This window comes from Pezoporus occidentalis, unplaced genomic scaffold (genome assembly GCF_034315485.1).
Source record: "Pezoporus occidentalis ecotype Australia unplaced genomic scaffold, CSIRO_AGI_Poc_V1 ctg159, whole genome shotgun sequence".
NCBI lineage: Eukaryota > Metazoa > Chordata > Aves > Psittaciformes > Psittacidae > Pezoporus > Pezoporus occidentalis.
Genome location: NW_026913415.1, coordinates 2,088,475 through 2,115,474, shown reverse-complemented (window position 1 = coordinate 2,115,474; position 27,000 = coordinate 2,088,475). Strand labels below are relative to the sequence as shown.

General features: G+C 51.1%; 1 long non-coding RNA gene across 6 annotated transcripts in view; it reads left to right on the top strand.

The window, feature by feature from the left end:
* LOC134160313 (uncharacterized) overlaps positions 1–27,000 on the top strand; it is a 130,399-nt gene that overhangs the window by 102,178 nt on the left and 1,221 nt on the right. For 3 of the 6 annotated variants that reach the window (XR_009963507.1, XR_009963506.1, XR_009963504.1), the window contains 4 exons: positions 22,665–22,786; positions 23,248–23,473; positions 24,588–24,650; positions 25,883–26,041. This is a non-coding gene — a long non-coding RNA (uncharacterized LOC134160313). The remainder of the gene's footprint in view (positions 1–22,664; positions 22,787–23,247; positions 23,474–24,587; positions 24,651–25,882; positions 26,042–27,000) is intronic. The other 3 variants (XR_009963505.1, XR_009963508.1, XR_009963503.1) reach the window with 3 other exon arrangements.

Genomic DNA, 27,000 nt, shown 5'->3' with positions numbered 1-27,000 from the left:
AGAGGGCACTAGCAAAGGTACATGCAGCAGGACTGGCCTGAATGCACTGGCTCTGTTCCGAGTTAAAATAACCACGGTGAGTGGCTGTTTCTCTCCAAATGTTATAAATATCCCAGCTTCTCCATGAATCCAAGATACAACGGCAGTTGCCTAGCACAAGTGTGGATGAGTGTCCTCCCTCAGAGCCCTGGTGGGAGCTGTAATATTCACACTGAGTTGATATTTTAAGGACCCTCACAGGGTGAACTGCCTTAATCTTCAGTTTGGCAGTTGTGCTGACCCAGCTGGGATGCAAAATGGTGTTTCAGGGTGACCTGCTCCTTCCAGTGATGGAGCATGGGCTGACTTCTCCTTCAGTGCTCTCATGTGGGGCAGAGCATCCAGCCCGTGAAGTTGTATGTGGTTGAGACTACGTACTTTGAGCAGCCTGCTGTGTTTCTCAGAGAGTCTCCAGAGGTGGAAGGACCCTGCTCTCTGGTTTAGAGAACACATCCTGCTTCCCCCATCTCCAGAGCTTGTTGGGCTGCACTGCTATCCTGCCATCATCCCACAGCACTGGGGTTGCATTGCTGCTGCTGTACAACAAAAGCATGTGGTAAGGCAGCAATGCTGTACCTCTGCTCTGCCCATCTCATTGCAGTCTGTTGCCAGGTGCTGCTGGCATCCTTTCCTTCCAAGCCCTCTCCAATGGAAGACTGATTTCCATTCTCCCACCTCCAGGCCTTCCTTTCCCTCATGCTCTCATTTCCCAGAGTTATTCCAGGAGGAATACAGGGAAGTCTGCTGTCGCTAGAAGGGCTGCATTTATCTCCCACCTTGCCTGTTCTGATCTCTCCCAGTGTCTCAGGCGCAGCCTTGCTTGCTGTGCACTTCGAGGTCCAGACACACATGGCAGATATGCTGCACAGCTTAGCAGGGCCCAAGGTGATCTCCAAAAGCATCTCTGTGTTGTTGAGATAGTGCTTATCTGTTGGGAGGGAGTGAAGGAGCGAGCAGGCCTGACCTCCAGAGCACAGATGAGACTAAAACCTTATGCCTGAATCTCTCTGCTGATCTCTCAGATACCTTCCCCCTACAGAAAGATGAAAAAGTCAGTAAATATGATAGCAGGGTGCTAGAAGGTGCTTGGTGCAAAGGCGATTTCGCTAATGGAGAGCAGTAGGAGGGTAGTGTGGTACTTGCAGCCACGGAGTGTGCTATAAATTGGGTCCTGTGTGACGCTGAGCCACTGTCACAACATATGGCAGCCAGTGTGGGCTGTAAAGTCTGAGCCCCTCGGCGGGTGCCTACTGCCACCCAAAATGGCTCAAAGCCATCTGCTGTGACTACCCCTCCTCCCACCTCCTGCTGTAGTCATGGCCTGAGCATCTATTTCCTGCTTACAGTCTTCACAGAGCGGCCACGTCCTCCTCTTGGAGAACTTGGAAAGCTTTAACCCAAATGTACCATGTAAACCTCCATGTCAACAGCATGTTAATGTGTTGGAGATGTTACAGATGCTGCCTGCCCTCAACTGTTTGATCCCTACTGAAAAGCGTCAGGGATGCTACAAGAGCAGCAGCCCCAAGAGTTCATGTCCAGCCTGAAATGCCTAAAACAAGGAATATTTGTTTAAAATTCCCTTCCATCACATCTCCACAGATGCTGGTGAGATAACAACATTTTTTTGCTGGGTTACTCAGCAACGAAGAAATATTTGGGTCAAGTTGAGCTGTTTACGTTCGCCTTGGTTTTTCCATCTTGTAGGGAATGAAACAAGTTTCTTGTGAAGTTTTTCCCCCTTCATTTTATTTTTATCTTGGTGCTTTGTATAAAAAAAGTCTTCCATGTGAATCATGGATATTATGATTCCAGTCATGATGAAGGCCATGTGACATCTCTTTGCTGTGGTGGTACACGAGGGATGAGTAAGCTGGGTTCAGTGCAGTATGACACAGCTTGGTGTCTGTCTCCTGTGCTTCCCTGACCTCCTGGTTTGCGATGGAGTGGCCCCAGTTCATGAACTGGTGATGATAATAAGAGTAAATTTAAACTCTTGTCTTCTAATGATGTGCCCAGTGGCCCAGGTTCTCCAGTCTGTGTGTGAAGATGCTCTCGAGGGAATAGACCTGTTCTTTACACTCATCTCTTCATGAACTCTTTGCTTTCTGATTCTAAATGGAGGTGAAATACAGTGTCTTTCAAAAGTCAGCTCCTCTTTTTGGTGTGATCATGAAGTCCTGACAAAAAGACTTACTGAAAGATTGGTTACGCTGGCTCTGGTCTTGTGGAAAGCTAAGTGTGCTCTGTGGGGACTCATCCATCCTAAAAAAGCACTAACTGTTTGAAGATTGTGCCGTGGCTTTAGAGGAATCCTAAACCCATGCCTATCCCAATACATTGGCCTCTCTGACTTGTGTTCTGTGTCCTGGGGCTCTGTTGGTCTTGTTGAGTTCAAACGGTGGAGGCTGGAAGGCTAGAAATGACCGGCCATCAGTAACCCCCCCGTGCTCGGCAGCCAGGGGAAGCTGTCTCCCCTCAGCCTCCTTGCTGCTACTTGAAAAGGATGGAGAGAAAGTCTAAAGGAACAGACTGGAGGCAGATAGCGTTGCACCAGCCCCAAGGAAGCATCAGGCCTGGCTGAATAATCCACAAGTTTTATCTGTCATTAAAGTCAAGGATGCTCTCCTAATACCCACAGGCCTGCCCCTATGCACAGAGCTCCTGGTGTTGCCAGAGGACTTTGGGCAATGTGAATGCCTGCTTTCAGGAACACCTGGGACTGCCATGGGAGACAAGTATGTGGTAGGCACATGAATGACAAGTAGGTCAGCAGTGGGCATCAGTGTGCTTGTGTGTGTGGCAAACTCGGGGCATGTCAAAAAGAAGCTGGTTTTATATCCTCCTCTTCCCAAGGTATGCCGTGGAAGGAATAAAAGGGTCTTCAGGGGATAGCTGCACAGATCCTTCTCTGGAGCAGATCTTTGGCTCCATTGATTTAGTTGGCACTTCAGTGATGAATGCCAGTTGACAATGTGGGCTGGAGTGTTTTGTATGCTTGTAAATAATTGAACACCATGTGAATACAATGGTGTAAGTGAGGATGGGAATAAAGCAGAGACTCTGAGAAATTTTAGGGGTTTTGCAATGAGGCTTTATGTGGAAACACATGTTGGCATCTTGGCTGTAAGGCTCCATGGTTGAGTGTGAGGGGGTTTCACTGTAATTATAAGGACTAGAGCTGGAGAGCTGTTGAAATGGTGCGAAATGGCAAGCACGTGTGAGATGGGGAGAGGGATGCTGCTGCCAGCCCCCCTCCTCGCTGCCTGGCTAGCTTTGACAAATATGCATTGCTTTTAATACTAAAACTGAGTCCTAGTTCTGGCAAGGTGCTAAGTTCACAAACCTGGAGATGAAAGCCTTCATTATCTAGGGCGAAGTGGTGACAGCACGAGCTTCCCTCACACGCTGAGGGACCCAGTTAATGCTCCGCTGCTTGGTGAAAGCCAAGAGATGTGACTTGTGGTGATGGCAGTTTGTGGTGTAGAATACAGGCTCCTTTTACACACTGGCTGTCAAATCCCTGCCTGTGAAAGATGGCTTTTGACAGGGGGGTTGGTGGGAGCTGGTGTCGACCCGTCCCTTCCCACTGGCTTGGGAGCAGATCAAGGGCTCCCAAATTCATGCTTCTCCTGTTTGCCCCTGCATAACGTGCCTGTGACGGCTCCAGCTGCTCGCAGGGAGATGTAAGGTTAGGAAATCAGTCGATGTATTTAAACCCATCTGCCTGCGTGATTTAGGGACAAGGAAGGAGCCAAGCCAGTGGCCCATGAGATGGTGGCTGCCCTCAGTGGCAAGGCAGGCGCTCCAGGGAGCCTGGATGGAGGGATGCTGATACGCCAATGTGAGCTTCAAAGCCTGGAGGCTTCCCAGGAGCTCCTCCGGGAGGAGATGAAGCTGCAAGGGCTGGAAGCAGGCCTGCAGATCATGTATGAGATTCCTAGAGCTCTGTGTTATGCATGAGCTGGTTGCCTGGCGGAGGGAGCTGTGTCTGCGTTGTGTCTCCTCGCAAACCGGGAAGAGCAAAGTGCGGATACTGAGAGGGGGTTATTAATCTTTCTAAAGATGAATGCCCGAGTTCCAGAAAGATTCAGGTGTGGTTAGAGCCTGTGGGTTGTTCTTTTTGCTCATCACAGAGTTAGGAATGAACGTCCCTGATTTCCTACCCACCTCCTGAGATCCTGAGCCGGGGCTGAGGACGAGAAGGCTGTGCAGCAGCAGGAGCTGCCTCTGCTCTTGGTGCTTACGAAGGCAGGAGATGCCATTTTGTGAATTGCTGTGCTTAGCCTCTTGGGGAGGCTTTGTAGTCTTCTTCTCTTTGTTGCTGTCTTTAACTTGAAATAAGAAGACAGTCAGAAACAAATGACCATTTGTGCTGGGTGTGGGGCAGTGTAATAGCAGCTGCAGGTGCCTTCCATTTCTTGCATGATGGGCACAGCTTAACACCATAAGCCATCTTTATCCAGGGCTTGGACTTTTCTTCCTGTAGTATTTATCAGTTAGCTATTCACTACACTGCAAATCCCTTTCTGCTGCAGGGTGCTTTTGTGTGCTGCCAGCTCTCTGCTCTGCTGGTCTCTGGGCAGTCAGGCTGGGCTTTGCCCACTCGCTGCCCTCATCCCTTGCCCGTGAGGTGCTCTTGGCTGGGAATGAAGCAGCAGGGGGTGTTGAAAGTCAAGATTAAGATGTGTTGGGTGACAGATACAGCCTGAAATCCCACAGATGGATGCCCTTAGGACAGGGCTGCAGTGGGATCTGGCAGGAGCAGGAGGGATGCTGCTCTGAGGGCAGTCCCAAGCGTGGCACAAGGTACTGCTGTGGGTGCAGCGGTTCTCCTGCAGTTTGAGGTGAGATGACACTTTGCCACTGCTCCCTGTAACAACAGAGCAGATATGGAGGATGCCATGTCAAACAGCAGCCCTGTCCCTCCCCAGGCAAGTGTGAGGAATGCTGGATTTGGGGGGCTGCAGTCCTGTTCCAGCTCAGCAGAGGTGGTCTGACCTGGAGCTTGTGTGAACACTTGCTGCAGGAAGGAAACTAGAACCTGTTGGGGAAACAGCAATTGTTAGAGAGCACAGTGCTGGAAGAAATGTCGCTCCCACCCCCAAAACTCATTCGAAACCATATATTAAAGATTGCACACACAACCTTAATGCTCCCAGCAATGTGACCTTGAGAGCCACCTAGAGAGCAAGAAACTTGCAGCCAATCTCTGCTGCTGGCCATGAACGGTGCCCACAGGGTAATGTGCTTTATTCCTCACCTTTATCTCACTTGACTGCAGTTGCTGTCACCTGAGACTCAACTGGCATCCGGTTTGGCTCAGACACTTATTGCCCCCTGGGGGGGTTCAGGTGAGGCATCTCTGCAGCACTGAGAGATTTATTTCCTAAGCATCCACCTGGGACAGTAAATCTCAGAACAAGCCAGCCCTGTGGGGGCTCTCCTGGAAGGACACCTGAAGCTCCCCGAGAAGCCTGTCTTTATTTGTATTCCTTTTTATTGCACTGGGACCGAGGGTGCAAAGCTGCCCATTGCACGAGTGACTGCTGCCTTCTGGCAGGCAACAGCTCGTTCCTGGGCCAGAGGGTCGCAATCTAATTTGAATATATGAAAATGGAATTGGGCAAGTGAATCATCCCCAAGACATTCCTCAAAGTAGCAAAGACCTGACTTCTTTTTAGGGACTGGTGTGGGATTTCTAGGTCTGAAGCATTACTGTTAGGGCATTGCCTAGGTGGGGAGCGCTAAAACAGCGACAGTCACAGCTTTCAATCCCTGTCACTTGTTTCATTGGCCTCAAGCTTCCTGGAGGTTGGGTCTGCTCAGTGAGCTCCCCATGGGTACATCAGGCTCATCGAGCTGTCACTGGCCGTGGCTGGGGACAGGGAGGTGGAAGCCAAAAGCCTGGAGCCCCACACAACCTGCTGCTTGTGGCTGGGCTTTGTGGCTTCATTCATGGACCAACCCCAGCCTACAGCCTCAGGAGAGGGGCAGCGTGGTGCCTCCACCAGTTTGGTCTGTGTTAACAGCATCAAGTTAAAACAGGGGTCAGACTGCAGGGGATGCTTTGGGCTGACTGCACGTGCTGTGGATGGTGAGGAGTCTGTCCTCCTGCTCCTGCCCATCTCCAAGGTGTCAGCAGCCCATTAGCTATGGGTGCTGCTGAGAGTTGGGGAAAGGGTTTGGAGCTGCAGTAGGAAAGCAAAGCTGTTACTGAAATGGTAACTTTTTCATGACTGCATGTTTCAGGGGCATTTGTAAGAGCACTTAAAGGGAAAAGGGCAAGTAAGATGTCTGATCTATTATTCAGGAAACATCGTTTCAGAGTAAAGTATTTTCCTTCTCCATTTTATTCTTATACCATCTTCTCTCCCTCCCCTGCCTTCTCTGCACCCTGCAGGGCTCTAGGGAACAGCATCTATGAAATTATTTTGTAAAATCCAATAAAAAAATTTAATCAGGTCCCCATCCTGCCAGGAGAGGGAAGTGATGGAGCTTTCCTGGTGCCTAAAAACAGAATGTGAAGAAAGCAAGCAATGTCAACATGCACTTGTAGGAAGAGGTACCGAGAGCTGCATTCCTGGCCACCATCCCATCTCCATGGAGCACAGTCCTGCTTTCAACCACACGCATGCCAAATCCATGGTGAGAATCACGCACACGTGCCTCATCCCTTTGAACATACACTAAATATACTCCAAAGTAGGGAGGTGCAGGCAAAAGCAGCCTGTAGGAGAACACCCACCTCTGCCTGTAGATCTTTACAGAGCCTTAGGCCCATATGCCCAGATGCTGTCTTCAAACAGTGGTTAGTAGCAGAGGGGCCAGTTACATGGCAACTCCCCTTTTTAATCCTTGTCTCTCCAGTTACCCCAGAGAGGAGTAAGAAGTCCCGGTTACATGTGGTCATGCTCTGAGGATTTGAATAGTAAATGAAGGCTTGCTAAGGTCTCATTCCTGTCCTAACAGTTACAGGAACAGCAGCTGGCAAGGCTCTTCTCCATCTTCCTTCCTTCAGACTAAATGTGAACTTCTAAATCTGCCAGGAGGAGCAAAAGCAGGGCTGGAGACCATAACCTCAGTTCATTTCCATCATCAGAAACATGAAGCTAGGCCAAACGATAGGAGTGATGGATGTCCAGAAGGGTCAAAACCCCTGTGGGAGAGGAGCAGACATACCAAGCCCTAAAAGTAATACACTGTTGACTCCAAGGGATTTGCAGTAAGCCTCCAAGAATGAGGCAATCAATGCTTGGAATGATGTATTACTGCCATTGGGTTCCGTGGTAGAGTGCAGGAGGGGCTGGCTACCTCTTGCATCCTTCCCTACCAAGGTCAAGGTGGTGATTGTGGCTGAGGGTTCCAGCTCTGAAGATGAGCACCATATTCTGTGGAGTCCATCCATGCAGTGGGAAACGTACCTCCTGAGAGCAGCACAGTGCTGGTAGATACCTATGGCTGCACTGTGGAGCTTGTTGCCTCCCTTGGGGAAAGAGGGACCAGTAGAACAGCCATGGACCCTTGTGTGTTTCTGACTCTGCTGGGACATGAAAGTCCCAGAGAACTGGAGATGGTCCAGTTACAATTCAGAGAAACTGGGTCGGGGGCTTTACCTTTTGGGGATGAGGGTGCTTTTGTTTTCAAGCTCGAGACAGTTGAGGTCAGGTGGTGGCTGACCTTACTAAGAAGGTCGCATCAGTGGAGCAGAGCAGGGTTTGCCAGGGCCATGAGCTGCCCTAGAAAAGGTGGCTGAATCCTACCCTAGGGCAGGAGGATTATATGGGGACTGTATCCCCAGCCAGGGTCCATCGCCAAGCACTGACTTACATCAGTGTTGGAGTGTGTTGCAGTTCATAGCTTCAGCTGTCCCTTTTGGTGGTGGTCTTCTGTGTGGCTGGACCCGTGAGCTTCAGTCTCCATTCTCTGCTGGGCAGAGGGCTAAGACACGAGCTGAAACATTCAGCACTTGTGGAAGGAAGAATAAACCCCAATGCTAGAGTCAGCTGAAGCAACCATGCTGGCAGGGTACCGTCATGCAGGGCATGGGGGTCCCATGGTCCATGGGGACACCCATAGGTGCAAACAGCCCCAGCCCAGGCTATCACAGCACCCAGGCTGGTGCCTTCACTCCCCTAGGCGTGGGCTGTGGTTGGAGCAGGCAGAAGGCGCCCTGCCCACGGCGCATGGGCTGGCACCTCTCCTCCTCCTCCTCCCTTTGCCACCCCCCAAGTACACGTGCGTGCATCACACAGCTCTGACGTTGTTCTCCTCTGGTGGATGTGAAGGACTCAAAAAAGTCCATTTTAGGGTTTTTATATTTTGGGAGCCAGATTGAAAAATCTTTTCATGGTCAGGGACAAGCAGCTTATGGGAAACAGATGAACAGTACTCCCAGGAATTCCTCTTATTGCTGCCTGTGTTTAAAATCTAAAGTTAGAAATGGAAGGGGGGGGGGAAAATGAAGTTTTTTAGGCTGATTTCCAGTTGAGTGCTATGAGGCAGTCTCTGCAGCTCTCCCTGTATGGATACAGAGCTCAGATGGTAGAAGGGGGCATGGAAAGCTTGGCCAGGTATGGATCAGATTTGGAGTGAGTCCCTGCTCCCTTGCTGGGAAGTTGCTGATCCTCTCAAAGGATCTGGTCTTTCCTGGAACCCAGAAAGAAATGGCAAGTGCACCCAGAGGCTCTGCATGGTGCACCCCAGCCAGGCATGGTGTCTCTTTGTAGAGGAGACTGGGCTCCTCTGGTCTCTCCCACCATGGAAGACAGCTTGGAAGCAAACTGAGGGTGCTGAGGCGCTGGCACAGGGTGCCCAGAGAAGCTGTGGCTGCCCCATCCCTGGCAGTGTTCAAGGCCAGGTTGGACACAGGGGCTTGGAGCAAGCTGCTCTAGTGGAAGGTGTCCCTGCCTGTGGCAGGGGTTGGAACTGGATGGGCCTTAAGGTCCCTTTCAACCCAAACCATCCTGTGATTCTATGAAGGTGATGGAGGGCTTGGTGAGCACTCTCAGCCACTTGGTGTCTGCCTGGCTGTCACCTTTCCCAGCACTGTAGATGTAGCTATGTGGGTCCTACAGGACTGATGCTGGGACCTGCCTGGTCTTCACTGCTGGATCTCTTCTCTAAGTCATTTGCTGCTGCCTGCAGGGCTGTGCCTGGTGGTGTTTGGAGGCAGAAGCTGTGTCCGAAGGTGGAGAGGGCTGCAGCTCCATGTAATAGATGGCAAGAGGGACCGATGGCCCAAGTGGTAAATAAATCTTGTGGGCTGGGTGATATAATAAAGCACTTGACCCTTGCCCTGGTGGTTTATTTTGTAATCAGTGCCCAGCAATTGATTTATAGGATAATCAATCTCTTCCTCTCTCCCTTCCCCTGGCCTTGGCATTGCCTGCACCATGGTCCTTGCCTCTGAGTGATGACTCCAGGTTACAAACAGCACCCAGGGAAGAGGCTGCCTGTCCCTGCCCCCTCGTCTCCCTCATGCCCAGCTTGGGAGCGGATGTGCTATTTACAGCCTCATCTGCCCAATCAATATTTATTAGGTGGCTTTCATCCCTCTTGCAGGGGCAGCCCTCTCCGCCTTACCAATCTGCACTGCTCCTGGCCTGACAATTGGCTTCCCAGCACCTCTGTTTATAACTCCTACAACAAATTGTCCTGAATGAAAGGCTTTCATGCCCTGTGATGGATTTCCCTCACATAAATTGAAGCTGTGAGCATCCTTGCAGGGAAGCATCCTTCCCAGGGGTGCTCTGCGCTGGGAAGCTGCAGTTCGGGCAGTGAAGCTTGTGTAGGGGCAGAATTCATGCCCTGGAGATGCGCATCTCTGCTGCATGTTCTTAGTGTGGCTGTGAGTCTCCAGGGCTTCAGACAAAGGGCAAAGCAAAGAGCTGCTCAGTAATGTGCGAGTAACTTCCCCCCTGGCTATAGTGCACAGTTTTTCATCGTTGTGGCTGTTATTCTCCTTTCTCTTGCACTGACTTGTGCCTTCTCTACTCAGCACTATGCTGCCTGATAGCTGGATGCAGCTGCAGTGTGGATGGGGGGTGATGAGGATGGGAGTACGTCCTTTGCTGCCCAGTAAATATGTCCTTGATGAGCCCTGGTTCCCCTTTGCTCCCTGCCCCTCACTGCTCTGATACCTGCTGTGTGGCCAAGGCCTCCCAAGCGATCGATGGAGACCTTGAAGGGATCTCATAAATATGGTTCCGTAAGGAAAGAAAAGAGAACAAGCGAGGGAGCGCAGCGTGTAGCAGGTCCGTGGCAGGGAGGAGCCTTACCCAGGCACTGATAGCCTGAGGAAGGCATTTAAGTGCTAGCTGGATGGCATTTGTGATGGGCTGGTGAGATACGAGCAAAGGAGGAGAGAAATCTCACCCCAAAAATGGCTTTACTGGGGCAGAAACAGCAGGGTCAAGACCATCAGTGTCTGAAGAGCTCTGGAAAACACTCCCCAATTGTAACAGCATTGAACTTGGGCCCAGATTTCTACCACAGGCCATCCTAGCAAGGCATGCTTAGCAAGACCTGCATGTCTCCCACCCGTCCTGAGGATGATACCATATACCATGGGGAACCATGTACCATGGGCAGACTGTGTTGAGAAGGTCCCAAGGGATGGGCTGAGGGGAGTTATGGTAGTAGATATCAAGTGCTTCGAGCAGGAGGCTGCTGGTGAAACAGAGCCCTAGCCCCATGGCGTGTAGGGCACAGCTCTGTGTGTAAGGCATGCTCTCAGCCTGAAGTGATGCAATGTGGGATGTGGGGCTGAGCATTGCATTCCTAGCAATGGAGCCTTTTTTTCTGCAGGTTTTTTAAACATCTCCTTTCTTGCCCTTCTCTTATTTAAGTCCATTCCTTCTTGTAATGCATCATCCTTGGTCAGCCTTAAAAGTTGGCAACCCCTGAGGGAAGAAAGGAAAAGAGTTATAACATCTGAGGGACTTCAGGTTTGATTTGGACGCAACCACATTGATTCAGCAGGAAATTACATCTTCAATCAAAGCAATGCAAATCAGGCTCCCATTTCACTCTGTTTGTTTGGCCTTAGTGAGGGCAAGGGGATTCTTTACTTCGGGTTCTTCCTTCCTTCCAGCCCGCAGAGTTTATATGCGCATGTACAGACCTGCGCACACCGTCTGTGAAACCCCTCTTCCCCCCAAGGTGTTGTGCTGCCAGGAACAGGTACATGATGATCTCTGGGTGCGGGTAGAGCCTCTACCCTTTGGGAAAGCAGTAAGGAAAGAGCAGTTTGTGCCCAGGATGGAGACAGGGAAGGGTACCCCAGAGCTGCAATTAGAGCTCTCTGAATATCTAAGGTTTTCAATGTGGTGTGTGAAGGAGAACAGCTAAGAAACATCTCTGGGAGGCTGACAGTGATCCCTTTCCCCTCGCAAACACCCTGAGGAAGAAACAAACCATGAAAATCCATTTCATTTGTTTGAGGTCATTTCATTTTGCTTCTTGTTTGCGCATGCTGGCTCGCTCCTGCAGGGAAAAGTGCCACACTTATCCAGGCAAAGAAAAATCCACTCTGAAAGTCTCCTTTTCACTTTTTTTTCTGAAGTTCGTCTCCAAATTTGAGCTGTTCATCTCTGGGCTGATACGAAACCTGCGTTTCAGGGGGGAGAGGAGAAAGGTGAATCTACTGCTTTTATGAACAATTTCCTTTGCCTTCATCCCAGTCTGCCCTGGACATCTGCGTGTCTGTCCCTGCCTGAGCATGCTGTGAAGCCCCTGTAAGTCCTTCTCTTTCACTTTGTGCCCTTTGAGAGGACTGGGAACTTCTCCAAGGCCTGAGTTGTGCCATGGGCAGAGCCACCCATCCTGTGCCAGTCAGCCAAACTAACTGGGATCACTCTAGCTCCCAACGTGAGTAGCACCACATTCCAGTCTGATCTTCCCTGGGCACAGGGAGGCTTCTTCCCTTCCAATCATCCTTCGTTTCTGGATAGCCATAAGAGTGTTTGTGCCTGCTGGTGGGGTTTGCATTTGATCTGCTCTGGCACAAGGCACTGGGGAGGTTCATGGCCAAGCCCTGCTCCTGCGCTAGTATATGTGGGGTTAATTCCTTGCACTGCCAAATTCAGTGAAATCTGACCAGTAAATCCCAGGAGAAGTTTGCAAGGTCTGGACTTATGGTGGTGGAAAACCCTTGGAGGTGTCTGCATGTTCTATGTGTGTTTGTGTGTTGTGCAGGGCTTTCATTCCCTCTCACAGCCTCCTGTTATCCCTGTCTACCAAGTCCAATTTGGATTCACTGCACAGAGCGTTTTGAGCTGAAAACAGCTCAAAGCACCTCCTGAAAATGGTAGGAAAAATTTCCATGCCGAGGTTAATGAGTGGTGAGCGCAGAGAAGGGCACAGTGGGAATTCCTCTCTCCTAGAAAGTTGCTCTGAGCCTGAATTTCAGCACCACAAAAACCTTGGAGGATTCAGTGCATGGGTCTGGGTCTGTTGGTTGGTGGGGTGGTTTTCACTCATGAATTGGGTCAAAAAGCTTTGCTTTCTTTATGGGTCCCAAATTGTGCATGATATTATCCCAGACAACTGCTGTGTGCCCAGTGCTGGTCCCTGGCTCCTCCATTGCCCCCAGGTTATCTCCTGGCAGAAGCAGAGCTGAGAGTCCCCAGTCCTTTCCCTGGCTGCCAGCAAATCCCATTGTGAACAGCAGGTCCTGCCCACAGCCAGCTCTGGGCTGGCACGTGGCGCCAGAGGAAAGATCACCGAGCCTCAAAGGACTGACCATGCTCTCAAGAGGTGCATGTGGGCCCCAGGGTCAGCTCACTGCCAGTGTCCCTCGGCACATCCCTATTTTCCAGGGACCTTGCTCACTTTAGGCAAGGGGAGCTCATCTCCGAGCTCCTTCTCTCTGTTCCAAGCAGCCCAGAAGCTGTTTCTTTCATGTTTGTAGATTCATTGCCCTGTGAATAGTTGCTTGTAAAGCCAAAGTTGTAGACAGTGTTATTGGTGTGGAAGAAACGGATACTTAAGGCTGCTCCACTTTGTTATTGCTCACGTTATTTACCCAAGGCCAGACCCCTTTTTAGAGGGCAGCTGCTGCTCTTGCCAGGATTTCTGAGCTGGCTGGGTTAGGGCTTTGCCTCCTCATGCCTCTTGGCCTGTGGAGGGCTTGGCTGAGCTTGGAGGGAGGTGCAGTGTGATTCCCTACCTCTTTCCTCTTTGATCTTCCCTTGCCAGACAGGGTCTGCTTTTCTCCCCTTCTACCTCAGAGCCCATCAGCTCTCCCCCATCCCTTTCCTCCCCTCTAATACCTGTAGCTTTCTGAACGTGCTGTGGATGACTGCTGGCTGTGCTCCTCTGGTTCCAGCACAGGGCTGGCCACATGCCCTGCTTTTCCTGATGCTGATAAGCTCTCCCTGGCAACAGCTCCACACCAGCAGAATGTTTCCCTCCTCTGGTCCCTTGTTCCACAGATCTGCTGAAGACCTGCCTTCCCTTGGCAACCCAAAGAGTCTTGCCTGGTTTTCTCTCTACCTGTTTGTTTGTCTGTCTGAAGATCTTCATCACGCCAGCACACAACTGGGTTCAGGAACGGCTCCCCAAAGCCTGTCCTCATTTGCTGTCTCCTGCGCTGCCTGGACCTGGATCTCAGCATCCATGTGCAAGCTTCACATGGGTGACTGAAGATGACCCCAATCCAAGGGCCAGCTCAGCACTGCCTGTGGGCGAGATGGCTGCTCTCAGCCTGCCCTGTTCCCTCGCATCAGGTTGCTAAGGTACAGCTAAAACTCTCAGCCGGAGTGTCATCATCTCACAGCTCAATTCCTTCAACATCCTTTTCTCTGGCCTTGACAAATGCAATCTTCTCCCACTCCTGCCTGTTCAGAGCTCTGCTGCAAGGATCATTTTCCTTGCCTGTCATTTTGCTCCTACTACCCATGCTTTACTTGCCTTTGCTGGTTCCTGCTGGCAAACAGCAGTTACCTGTCTCTGCTCTCCAGGCCGTTCACAGCTCTCTCTCCTGTTAACCTTGTAGTCCCCTTCCACATGCAGTTTCTTGCTGTTTCTTGTTGAGCCTCTGGTGACAGCCTCTGCCAGCACTTGCTGTGTCTCTCAGCTCTCTGCTTTCTGCCCCAGTGCCTCTTGCTGGAAGGGGAGCTCCTGGATATACCCTGCATCCCTCCTTTGCCAGCCTCTGTCCATATTGGTGACAGTGGCTCGGCTGCATGTGTAGGAACCTGTCAGGCAGTCATCCTGATGTCTCGTACTGGTCCTTCTCATCTTCTGCTTGTGCTGCAGACCTCTGTGACAGGGCCTAAGGAATACAAGCTTATGAGATCCTCCTGGCTCCATGCATGTGTGATGTGTGTGTCTGTCCTATTGCCATGCTTTCTGGAAGCAGCAGTGAGCTAAAGGCGAATTCAGCAAGCTGGGTTGGGGATGTTACCTGCCTCCAGATTTAGTGAAAAGAGGTGTCTGGATACTGGGGAGGGACCTTGTCTGCACCCAGAGATGGAGGCTTGCTTTGCCCTGGGTTTGTGCAGCTCAGTGCTGATGGGGAGCAGCTTGAGCCCCTGCCCCTTCTTGCTTGTTGCCTGCTCCATCATGCCTGGAGCAAAGGGTGCAGGCAGCCAGCAGCCCTGGGGAGCTTCCCTGGCCCTGAACCTTGCTGGTGGCTGAGGGATGCCCTAGGGCAACATTTGCTATTGCAGACCTAGTCCAGCTCCAGACGCAACCTGCCTGGGCTAATGTAGAGCACAGGCAGGGTTGTGGAGCCCTGGTCTGTACTGCAAGTGCAGGAGGGAGATGCAAACGCATCAATGCCTTCATCTGCCCTTATGGATTTTTCCACCGTATTTTGTAAGTGTTCATTTTTATTTATGTGAGGTTAAAGTCAGTCCGATTTGGAAATCAACTTGTCTAAGGAGCTTCCCTCAGATCTTATTAGCTTCATGTAGTATTTCTATTCATTTTTGCTAATACCATCCACCAGGCTGGTTGTGGTGGTGGCTGCGGGACACGGTAACCCTCTCCTTGCCAGGCTGCTGGGTTGTGAGCCTGCTGGCTGTGGGAGCAGCAGGATCTGGCCATGCAGTGAAGGGCTGGGGCTTCCTGCTATCTAGCTTCCAACAGCACAGGGGGGCAGTTTCTGACATCTCTTCCGTCTTAATCCCCCCTTACTGCACCCAGCATCGCCAGCAGCCAGCCCAGAGGGTGCCTTTACCTGCCAGCACTGGAAATCAGTGTCTGGTTTGGACAGAGAACAGTTAAGAAGTTCTCAGGCTATCCTTGTAATTAGAGAAATTCCTGGAAGAAAAAAGACAATAAAATCCATTGAGGGCTTTTAAAGGAGAGATAGGATGCCTGACTCAGGAAGTCCTTCAGCCACAGATTACCAGGGGCTGGAGGCATCCTGGAGAAGTATCAGTGCACGCTTGGATGGCTTTTACACCCATCCCCTGGCATTAGCTGCTGGCCCCTGTCAGAGAGGGCATTGGCAGGACAGGATGGAGTTCTGTGCTGGAGCTGGCAGGCACTGCATCCCTTCCAGAGGTGCTATTTCAGTAACCCCAGAGGGGCTGGCTGCAGTGATAAGGTGAGGGTCAGATGTCAGCCCCAAGCAGGAGCAGTGGTGGCTGCCAGCATGGGGTATTATACCTGCCCTGCATCACACCTCCTTGTGCCAGCAGCACAGCACACATCTCCTGCCCCATCCCTCCCCTGCCTTTGGTTATTTATTGCAGCAGTTTGATACTGGGTGACTGTAATTAAAAGAAGAAAAATATGCACAATAAAATGATTTCTAAAACGGCAGCATGCTGGATGCAGTGAAGCAAGGAATGTATTAAATATTTATTGTCACTGGTCTGCTGGGGGGGGAGGGGGATTAAAATTATTTAGCCTGAGAAAAGCATTTTAATGATTTAATTTGAGGGGAAACCTCCCCCACAGCCCTCCTTAGTACCAAGCCCCAGACAAAACGCAGCATTAATGTAAGGTTTGATTAAAATCTGAATGGAATGAAGGCCTGGAGATTGGAACAAGGGATGGGGAGCCACATGGTTGCCATCTGAGCCTGAGGTCCCCCTGCTCTGCTGTGGCAGGTCTGTGCCTGTGATCCTGCAGCTTGCAGGGGGGATTCTTCCTCTTGAGGTGTGGGATGTGCTTGGCAGCAGTTAGCCAGGGGTTTGGTCTGCATGGGGCAGCACAGGATGGGAGCTGCTGGGTGCCTCAGTCATGGTGGGAAATCACTGCAAATTACTGAGGCTGAAGAGCCTCAGTGGGGCAGGAGCTCTGGTGTGTCCGTCCCAGCAGGCCCAGCGCCACCACTGAGGCTCAGCTAGGCTCACCTGCACGGATGGATGCACAGGCATCCGTCCAGTGCATGGCATGGGGCTGGTGGAGCACCAGCATCTCGTGGCATTTATACACTGAGGCTTTTTCCAAGAGCCCCATGCTGCTCTGCAGGAAAGGTGCTGGGGCCGGTGTCCTGCTGGTGCATCCACCTGGGGCTGGAGCTGAGGCTCTCTGAGACTGAGATGCAGAGCGTGGGGTCTGGCAGCAGTGTCTGATTGTTTTCTGTTAGCGGAGGCAATGCTGTTTCTTCCCTCATGTCTCCAGATTGACGGTCTCTCATTATTAGCCCCCTGGAAACAGGCACTTTGACTGAAAGAGCCATCCCAGCCTTCACTGTAACAATCAAAGCGGCTCAAGAATAAACATGGCTTGGCAAGAATAAACACAAATTGCAGTGCTTGCTGTGAACAGTGATATCCAAGGGAGCAAACATCAAATGAAGGATTATCCCTGTTTGCAAGGAAGCTCTTCTAGCAAGAGATTGAATAAGGACCATCTGCAGCCCAGAGCAAAGGGGCTACCAGGAGAACCTGCTTGTGCCATTCAGAAGCTCTCCTGATTGAAGCTCACACACTCTCCTTTAGGCACTGTCTGGTTTTACTTCTCACGCTCTACTGGCTGCTGAAGCCTTGAGCTCTATGCCTCTACCTCCAGCTTGCAGACAGCGTGGGCAAGCCCAAGGAAGGGAGTTATTTGGGAGGCGGGTTGGAGAGGATGAGGAGGGCTTTCCTGAGGTGGGGGGGGGGCAGGTTCTGGACTCTGAGGAAGAGTCTATCAACAGAATCCTATGGGAAGCACTGTTCTCTGCTCTTGGCACTAACGCTGCCAGTCTTAGGGCAGGAGCCCTGAAGCCAGCTCTTAACCAGCGGCACAAGCAAGCCCTCCTCCCCAAACCATCGCCGAGACACAGCCCGCACGACATAAATCACATTTGGAGGCACAGAGGTTCCATAAACAAGCTTATTTTCTGAAGCCAGGTCCCATTATGTTATCTGTCACTTTACTGGGCCTTCTGAGCTGTTTATTTTTATGTATATACATGGGAGCTGGCGAGCTGGCGTTGGCCTGAGAGTATAAAGCTGACAAGACACAGTAGCGGCGTGTGAAACCTGTCAGCAGAGCAGCCGCCTGTGAAATGAACACGAGAGCTGATGCCGATGATTTTATTTATGGGGAATCTCGGGAAGTGCGTGCCGGAGCAGCGGGTGCCGCTGAGGGGGACCAGCACCAGCCCCGACACAGGCAGGGAGAAGGTCTTGAGGCAGCTGGAAACGAGATTTCCTTCTTTAGGAGTATCTTCAGCTGCTGAAACACTTTGGGCACCCTGAAAAGGGCACGTTTTCTTGGTGTGGAAGTTGATGAAGGCAGCTCCCCAGCACTTTGCTTTCTGGCGTTGATCTTCTTGGTAATTGTTCTCTTAATGTTTTGTTTCTTGGTGTTTAAGGTAAACTCAGATTTAGCGTAAGGATTTGTTCTAAATGGGAAAAACGGAGTTTCCTTGTCTAAAAAACTGGAGCTTTTAAATGGTTTTAGAACTTTTTCCAGTTGTTTCAACCCTGGAGCGACATTTTGCCATACTCAATGGTCTTTGCAAAAGCCTAAATGAGTAATTGTTTCTGTCAGGTTCCAGGAGGAAAGTATTGAGATCAGCATTTTTTCCCCTCGGTTGGAGCAAACATTTTGGATGTGAGATAGTTTTATGGGTCATTGAAAACACAAAAGAATCATCTCAACTGTTATCAGGGCAATGGTACAAAACATGGACCCTACTCTTACCCTGTTGTGACCTTGCTGTGAGTCCTGTGGTTTAGCACAGAGGATGCTGCTGTCATGTTGTGGTCGGTGCCCCCATGTTGCTAAGGAAAGGCAGTCAGAGGTTGTGAGCAGCCATGTTGCACGTGGAGGTCAGTGCTCCCTGCCTACTCCTTCCAAGTTCTCCACTTGGATGAATCCCTTCAGGCATGCTGTGCCAGCCCTCTCCATCTCAGTGATACCCGTGAGCATCTCTCAGATGTGTTAAACCCAGTTAGGTTCTGTTTGGTGGGATTAACACTCTCACTGTGCCTTCATGGTTCATGTGCAGCAGCAATGTGGCATCTTTCTAGAGGCATGCAGGAAAATGGAGCAGCTGCACACGTCATGGGTGCCCCTTGGAGAGCTGAAGGCCATGGGTTTTTTGGTGCCATTTTAATTCCTCACAGCAGCAAGCCCTGACCTGTTGGTAGGAGGTTCCTGGTACTGCTCTGATGCCTGCTTAAAAGTAAGTGGTGTTCTTTTAAGCCTCAGGTTTCCCTCTGGTTTGTGTGAGGAGCACGTTTCCTTCCCTGGGTTTGACTTGCAGCCTCTTCTGCCAGCACATCGTGTCCCAGCTGGCTGCAAGAACGGGCTCTCCTCCCTTCCCGGTGAGCTCTGCCTGATGGATCTGCTGCCTTCCAGCCTGCATCATTCTTCTGCAGGTCTGTCTGTCACCTGCCTGGGCATTGCTAAATCCGTCCTGGAATGAACACCTATTTGTCAAGTGAAATAGGAAGGTTTGAGTCTCCCGTTCCCCAAGGCCACTTAACAGGGCTCTGGCTGCTCTCCGGACACTCGCTGTTCTGCGCCGGCGTGGCATGAAGAAGATGAAGGCCATGAAGCTCTTCTGCCCGATGTCATTGCCACCCTGAGCCCCCATGGCAAGCACTGCATGTGTCTTGTGTCCCCCCTCACCCTGGAAAGGTGTTACATGCCCTGGGTTTACCTTCGGTGCAGCGACGTCTGTGGTCCGCACGCTGTTGCCTCATTCCTTTGTGCTTCTCTGCAGCGACCCACTTATTGACTAGGAGTGTAATTGTGCTGCATCATGTCTAATTGCTTTGCTCTGTCGCTCTCCATTTGCTTTCTCTGTCTGCACCCTCCCCGCTCCCCTCCGTAAACGTGCCGAGCTGCGAGCAGGGCACGAGGCCACACTCCTGATTGCTGCAGGAAAAAAAGGCACCCAACTTCCTCCTTTCTCCTCCTAAATTCAAATGACAAGAAACAGAGGAAAACAATTTTGCACACCCTTGGCAGAGGGCCAGCTCTGATAAAGAGCCGTAATTAATCTCCTCAGCTTTATTAGAATATCATTACAATTAACTCAGCAATCTTCTGTTGATCAAAGCCATTGTTCCCTGCAGAGCAGAGGAAGCCAGCGTGAGCCTGGTTTGTGCAGTGCTCAAAAGCACCTAGAGCTGGATCATTCCTGCCAGCCCAACAGCAGCACAAGGACGGGCAGAGGGGTGGGCACAGACCTCTGTCCTCATCCTGGCTCTTTGATTCTCTCCAGCTACTCTTCTTTGTTGGGCTATTATAGCCCAGATCCCTCATGGGCATCGGGGTGTCCCTTATTCCCAGTGTAGATGCTTTTGGGTCCAGCTTTTTTAAGCACGGGGTTCATGGCTTTGTGTTTTCATACAGCTCTTCACTTGTCTGCTTCTTAGTCTCAGCTGGAGACATGGTGGCTGCTACAATAATATAGCTAACAGCAGCATAGCAGGTAAAGAAACCATTTGTGGAAGCCACGTTTGAAAGGAAGGACAGTTATCAGAATGAAGCTTCATAAGCTCTACAGTTAAATAGCCCAAGATGTGTGCTATAGAAAAGCAGAGAAAATGAGCACTGTTAAACTACCCCTTTCCTCCTTTTCAAACTGCTCTTTTAATATCGGGTATTTATCTATAATTTAAGCCCATGATTAGTTTTATCAAAAAGATAGTTCTGAGGCAGAGATCTTAAAAATGATTAGGTGTGTGTTTGAAAGACAAGAACAACTCCACTTGCACCATAGGATAAAGATGTAGCTGTTTGCTGCCTTGAGCATCCATCTGTGAGGGCCTTGTGCCAGAAGGAACCTCCTGATTCTACACAGATCCCACCCCAGTCTTTCAGGGCATTTCTCAGTCTCTCTTGAAGATGCCAGAGCCAGACCCCCTTGTCACTGGGCAAGACTGTTGGAGAAGGCAGTGCTGAACCTCACCAGTCGGTCTGCCTGGGAAGGGTGGTTACGTGAAGGTGTTTGAAGCCCTCACTCATGTTTTTTGTGCTAAATTCTCATGTTTGAATTGCCAGCACTTGTGAGCCCTTGCAAAAAGAGAGAAGGAAAGGCAGGTCCAGGGTTGGATCTGATCCACCTTGGCGTTGTCCCTGTAAGCAGCCACCCAGGAGAAGGAAGCAGTGGCTCCAGCCCATGTGCTGGTGCAGGTGCAGCTACAGCAGCCCTGCCTGCTCTGCCCAGCTTCACTTGCTCCCTGCAGTACTTATCTCATCAGAGGTGGAATAAAGGGGCTCAGCATGGCTCTTCTCAGGGTGCAGCCCTTTCCCAGTCCCTGAACCCTTGGACAAGGGAAAACTGAACTTTTTCATCTTACCCTTGTCCTTGGGTATCGCAAGGGAGCCTCCTGTGGGTGATGGATGCTCAATACCTCACCTCTCTGGACCACTGGGGATGAGGGTTAGGTTTGCTTTCCCAGCACAGCTTTGCCAAGGCCTCCAGTATGGGTGCAGAAGCATACAACCCTGCAGTCTGCATCAGGGACCTGATGCTGAAACAGTGCTGGGGTTCGACATAGGTCTCTTCCCACCTCTCTTCTCTCCCCCTTCTGTGCGTCTGAGGCACTAGAAAACCCTAAGAAAAACAAAACAAACCCATCAGTGCCGTAAAGCCCGTGGCAGGGGTTATGGTTTCATGTAAAGTGCCATAGTCTCCAACAGGTCCTCTGCTGCTCAGTCCCTAACAGAACTTGTCCTTTCCCATCATGGCTGCCAAGGACAGGAAGGGATGCTCAGCCTGGGCTGAGCAGGTGCAGAGGGAGCAGGACCTGGGGAAGCTTTTCTGCAGGGCTTAAAGCAATGCTTCCCTCCCCAGGCCCTACCCCACCTTCCCCGGGATGCAGCAAGCACTGCTGCTCCACACGGGGCTGGGGACATTAGTCAGGCTGCTCTGAGTGAGACGCAGGGGCTGAGTGTCAGGTTGTTATTAAATACCATTAGTAAGTGACAAAACTGTGTGGAGCACTTCAGGTGCAGACAGTGGCTGGAGGAGGGAGTGCTTGCAGTGCCGGGGAGATGAGCGAGTGGTGAAGGTCACAGACACCTCATTCTGGGCTGCCTTAGACCCCGTCTCCTGCTCACCACCTTGAGGAGGCAGGAGGGACGGTGTTCACATGGGGGGAGATGGGGGTTTGCAGGGAACCCCTGCATGTCACAAGGGGACTTCAACATGCCCCAGTGTGGAGTCCTGTGCAGCCCCCATAACCACTTCCTCCTCTTGTAGCACCCTGTTCTTTAGGGGCTCCAGTATGGGGCAGGGCAGACCCCTGCCCATCATAGTTGAGCTGCCAGGGGAAAGCCCATTTTAGCATCTCTTCTACCCAGTGGAAGCAACTGGAAAGGGAAACGTTCAGATGTTTTTCTTGCTGTTTTCCATGCTTGGTGCTAGCTTTCCCCTGGAGGGAGCTGGAGATGATGGACCATTGAGGAGGCAATGCCTGAACCAACAGCTCTGGGAAGCTGCCTGCTTGCTTTGATGCCTGGCTAGCTGTGGAGCTCTGGTGTGGAGCTGGCTTCAGTAGCCAAAAAAGCCAGAAAGCACTTGCCTATGGTGCTTGAGGTGCCTAAGGGGTGAGATGGAGGCAGAGGCACCTCTGGTGAACGTGCCTGGAGTGGGAGCTGAGGGATGGTGATGGTGATGATCTGCTTGAAGCAATCGCAGACCGTCAGCAGAGTGGAGAGCCACTTCCTTGTGTTTATTTAAGGCGAGATGCCCTAGTTTCATGCTTTCAGTGGAGTCCCTAATTATTCCTCAATCTTTGTAGTGAGCTAATTAGTTTTGCAGCACTCAAGGCTGGGGAACACTGATAGGCTTGGGAAGCACAAGCTGGAGGGACGAGGAAGAGCGGAGAGCTGGTGGGAGGTGGCTGACTGGCAGAGGGGAATGGCTGGGAGCAGGGCAGGGGTTGGAGAGCCTATGGATTATGGTCTGGGAAGGATAATGGAGGAGGGAAGAGCTGTAATTTCATGTCGTGTAGCATGCTGGAGTGTAACGATGTGGGGAAGAGTGATGGAGTGGTAATTGAGGGGGATGGAGAGGTAGGGGAGGGAGCGGGAGGGATGGTCCATGGGAAAGCAGCCGCAGAGCTCAGGAGGTGAGATCCTGCACAGAGGGGTGCACAGCACCACACAAGGCAGGGCAGGAACTGTCCTTTGAGTGGGCACTGCCTGTCCTGGGGTGCTGCTGACTCTTGCAGGACCAGCAGCATTTCCTGACTGCCCCATCTCTTTTCCAGCTTAACGGAGATTCTGAGGAGCTCTGGGGGAGAGGCCACATGGAGCAGCTGCTCTCCAAGCTGGGTGCTCACCTCCCCATCCATCACAGCTGCTGCTTTTGGAGAGAGCCACCACAGATCAGGTAACCTGCACCGATAACTGGCTCCATGATGCTCCCACGTCCGCAGTCTGCTCTGTGTGCATGGACACCTCACTGCTTTGACAGCAGGGTTGTGCACCAGAGCCCACGCTCCACATCTGCACTGTGAGCCCGAGGAGCACAGAGGTCTCATTGCTGTTCCTGCTGCCACTGGGAAGTTCCCAGTGGCCACTGAGTGCAGTGTGTGACAACTCTGAAGTGCCCAGGTGGCTGTGGATTTATTAGGGCATTATCCTACTAGTGCCGCAAATGGTGTCATCTGTCTTCTAAACTTTGCACTTTATTTCAGGGGGAGAATTGAGTATATCCAGGCAATATGCTGTAGTTTTAGCATATGATAAAGCCCTGCTGGGAAGTGTAGTTTTATTGACTTTGTTATTAAAGTGCCACTGGAATAAATTTGCTCATTTGAATGAAATGTCTTATTACCTGGGTCGTAACAGGCACATGATGAAATCTCTGGAGGGGCTGGAGCTACCCGCAGCCTAGTGATGGGGAGCTGAGATGGAGCAGCTGCCAGGGACCCACAGCTGTCACCCCGAGACCCTCAGCACCCGCCTGGCTCTGCTGGAGAACTGTTTGGAAACCTCAGGATGGGAACAAGCCGCAGTGGCAGGGGGCACTGTGTGTTAGTCGAGGTTTGCATTGTTCCTCTAATCCTTTGCTCAGGTAAGGATGTGGTTTTAAAGGGAGTTGAGGAAAAATCTCTTTCACAGGGCAGTATTTCTTTAGCACCAACAGTAATGGGGGTGGATGGGGAAATGAACCGTTCCCCATTACACTGGAACCTAACTGCACAGCCCATGCTTTCCAGTTAAAATTTGATTGCCTCAAATCCTGTGTATTATGGAAAATAAGAAAAAGGCCTAGTAAAATTTATGGGTTTTAATCATAAACCGATAGAATCACAGTAAATCTGTCATAAGCATGCAGATACAGACCCAGGAAAAATAGGGAGGAAAGCAATAGCTCTGCTTTTTTCCTGGAGGAGCTGCATGTACCCATGGCAGGGTCAGAGAGATGGGGAGGGGGGGGAAGAGAGGGAATGAGAGGGGGAAAGGAGGAAAGGAGGCAAAGCCCAAAGGTCTTTCTGCCTGCCCCTTTGTACCACTGTGCTGCTCGCTGTGGAAGGAGCAGGGTGAGATCCTGCCAGGGGAGGAGGGAGGAATGTCTGTGCAGAGAGGGGGCTGTGAGGAGCACACAGAGATGTGGCGGGGAGAGAAGAGCCCTTGAGAGAGGAATGGCAGCAGAGAGACAGGGAAGCGCAGGAGGCAGAAAGTATTTTAACAAATAAAAGGGAGTGAGCGATAAGGAGAGAAAAAAGGGAGAGAATAAAAAATTGGCTCTGAAGCAGAGATAAGAGGGGGAGGGCAGGTAGAGAGAGAAGAGGAAAGTGAAGCACGATAAGGCCTGATGGAGATGGGGGAAGGCAGCAAGTTCTGGTAGCGCAGCTGGGGTATGTGGGTAGAGAGCAGGGGGGGCTGTGGGGTGCCATGGGCTGAAGAGTCAGGCTGAACCCCTCTCCTCTGGTCACCTCACCCCTGTGTGGGGAAAGGTGTCAGTCTCACCCCGGCCTTTTGACCTGCTGATCTAAGGAGAGGGGCTGAGCAGGCACAGGGGTTGATGGGGGGGCAGAGAGTCAGGCAGCAGAAGTTGAGAGCCAGGCACAGCCCTTGGCGTGTCCTGGGTGGGGGGGAAATGTGGAGCTTGGTAGGGAGGAAAGTTCCTGGGGTGGGCTGGAAGTCCTGAATAACCCCTCATTGCCCTCGCTGCTGTGTACCAGCACAGGGTGCCTGCCATGGAGATCCCCACAGGGCTCCCAGTCTTGGAAGCAGAGGAGGTAAAGGTGTGTTTCCCCTCCATACCCTAAACACATCTCTTCCTGGGTTTTTCTGCTACCTCTTTTAAGCTGTTTTGTAAGTGCTGCTTTGTATTTATCCTTATTCAAAAGAATGAAAAGTGCTGTCTGGCTCTGACACGCAGCCCATGGTTACCTGAAGAGCAATGCCCCTGCTTTCTCACCCCTGATTAAACTGCAATAGAAACATACTGTACATTTCAACAAAGGGAAGAAAGGGAGTTTATTCCTTAGCTGTGTTTTTTTCTCCCCATCTTTACCAGCCATGAAAATGGCTGTGCTGAGATGCTGGCCACTCTGAGATGCTTTTCTTCCTCTCCATCCATCTGCTTTAACCACATGGTGACTGAAAAGAAATAAATTATCCAGCTCACAAAGCACCGAAGATTAAAGAATTGGTGTGGATAATAAACTGTGCCGCAGCAGCGGTGCCACAGAGCATCGGGCAAGCTCGCTAAGGAGAGGCTCTGAGCTGCAGCTTGGATGTGGGGCAGGCAGCAGGGCTTCCCCCAGGAGGGTTTTGAGTAGCAGAGATGGGGTCTGAGGGGCATGTGGGGGTCTGGATGGGCAAAACCCCTGTGCTGGCACAGCCTGATATGTTGCACATGAAAGGGAATCATTTTCTCTCCCCTTTTCATTTTTTAAAGCTTCTTTTTCTAAGAGTGAAAGACTTGAATCCTCCCTTTGATTGCTAGGATGCTGCAGTGTGCTGCAAATATGTTGTTGGACTCGGTTATTAGTATTTTGTTCTCTTAAATCTGTGTGTGTTGAATTAGCTCTTTTAATTACAGCATTAAGGAAGGATAACTGGAGTCAATTAAGAAGCTCTCTCTGACTGCCAGTGTTCAGAGCTGCCCAGCATCACAGAGACCCCCCTCCACCTCTCAACAACTGATTGAGTTATTGTCCTTTCTGGCAACAACCCTCCAGAGGGCTGAGGCTGTGGTGCATCCCAGCCTCTCCCAGGGGATCACAGCTCCAACCTGGTACTCGGGATCCCTGGAGCAGGATGTAGGGTGCAGATGGAGCCCAGCATGCCTGCCTGCAGCACCAGGCTGAGGTTGGTGCGTTGCTGTTTGTGGTTTTGTATGTAGCTCACTGAAAATGTTGGATAAACACCAGTGGGAGGGGAAGCTGCAAAGAAACATTTTTGCTTTGGCTCTTTTAAAAAGCAAAACAAAAGCAAAAAGGCTCTTAAAAAAAACCTGTTTTGGTTTCAGAGTTGTAAAGGAAAGATGGGTTAGAGATGAGAAACTAACAAATCAAAGCTCCTGAAACCCGCTGTGGAGAGAGAAACACAAAATGTTTTGTTTGAAGATGAATAGAAAGCTGAAACCAGCAAAAAACATCCCCACTCCCCACGAGCACAGATGTTTCAGGTTGGTTCTTCGAGACTGGCGCGGTGCTGGAAGGAAAGCAAATCCATTCTTTTTCCTGTCTGCGCTCCAGGTTCCTGACGCATATTTTTTATCATCTTGTGTAGTGGCTTTGATCCCTGAAGACTCCTTAAGTGCTTTACAAATCAAGCATGCAAATCCCAGCTCATCCACCTCGGAGATGCTGCCGAGGCCGGGCTGGCTGGGAAGCTGCGGGCCAGTGAGGTGCCACCGGTCCTGGTGGTGACAGGACCTCAGTGATGCTTATAAAAGCCTTTAGTGCCCCTGTTGCCACTGTTTGCAGGGATGTTCTGTTCTTGTGCTGGGCTCCCCAGGCCATGGTGTCAGCCCTGTCTCTCCCATGGAAGGGCTCCAGGGAGGGCTGGCTGTGGCCTTCACCCTCTCTGCACCCTCTGAGGGCTGGCAAGTTGGCACCAACCAACTGGGGAAGGGTTGAGCTGCTCTGATGATGCTTCTCTATATTCAAAGCTTGAGTTGAGATACCTCTTTGCCCATTGCTGTCTCTTTAATTTCACTCCTTCCCTCTGGGGCTGTCCTCCTGACTTGCTCCTTGTAATTCACCTGCTGTACACCCACTTCCATACTGAAGCTGTCTCACTGATGTAGGTAGCTGGTCTCTGGGCAGGGTGGCACCCACACTGGCCAATTTAACCCCCGTTCCTCCCCTTTTCCTCACTGAGACAATACAAACCTTCCAGACCTCCTGATCCCAAGTACCAGAGCTCTGCAAAGGGAGATTGCTTCCTGATGACCAGACACCATGGTGATGGGCAAGCTGGAGTCTAGCACCAGGGCAGCCAGCGTGTTACAGCCTGCAGCTCCTCCCTGCTGCAAGCCCTGTGCTTGGCTCAGGCTGTGCTTTGTTTATAAACAAATGTAATTTTAGGGTTTTTTTAGACAAGGTCTCCTGCAAGCCTGGAAGTTAAATTCCCTTGGGCATG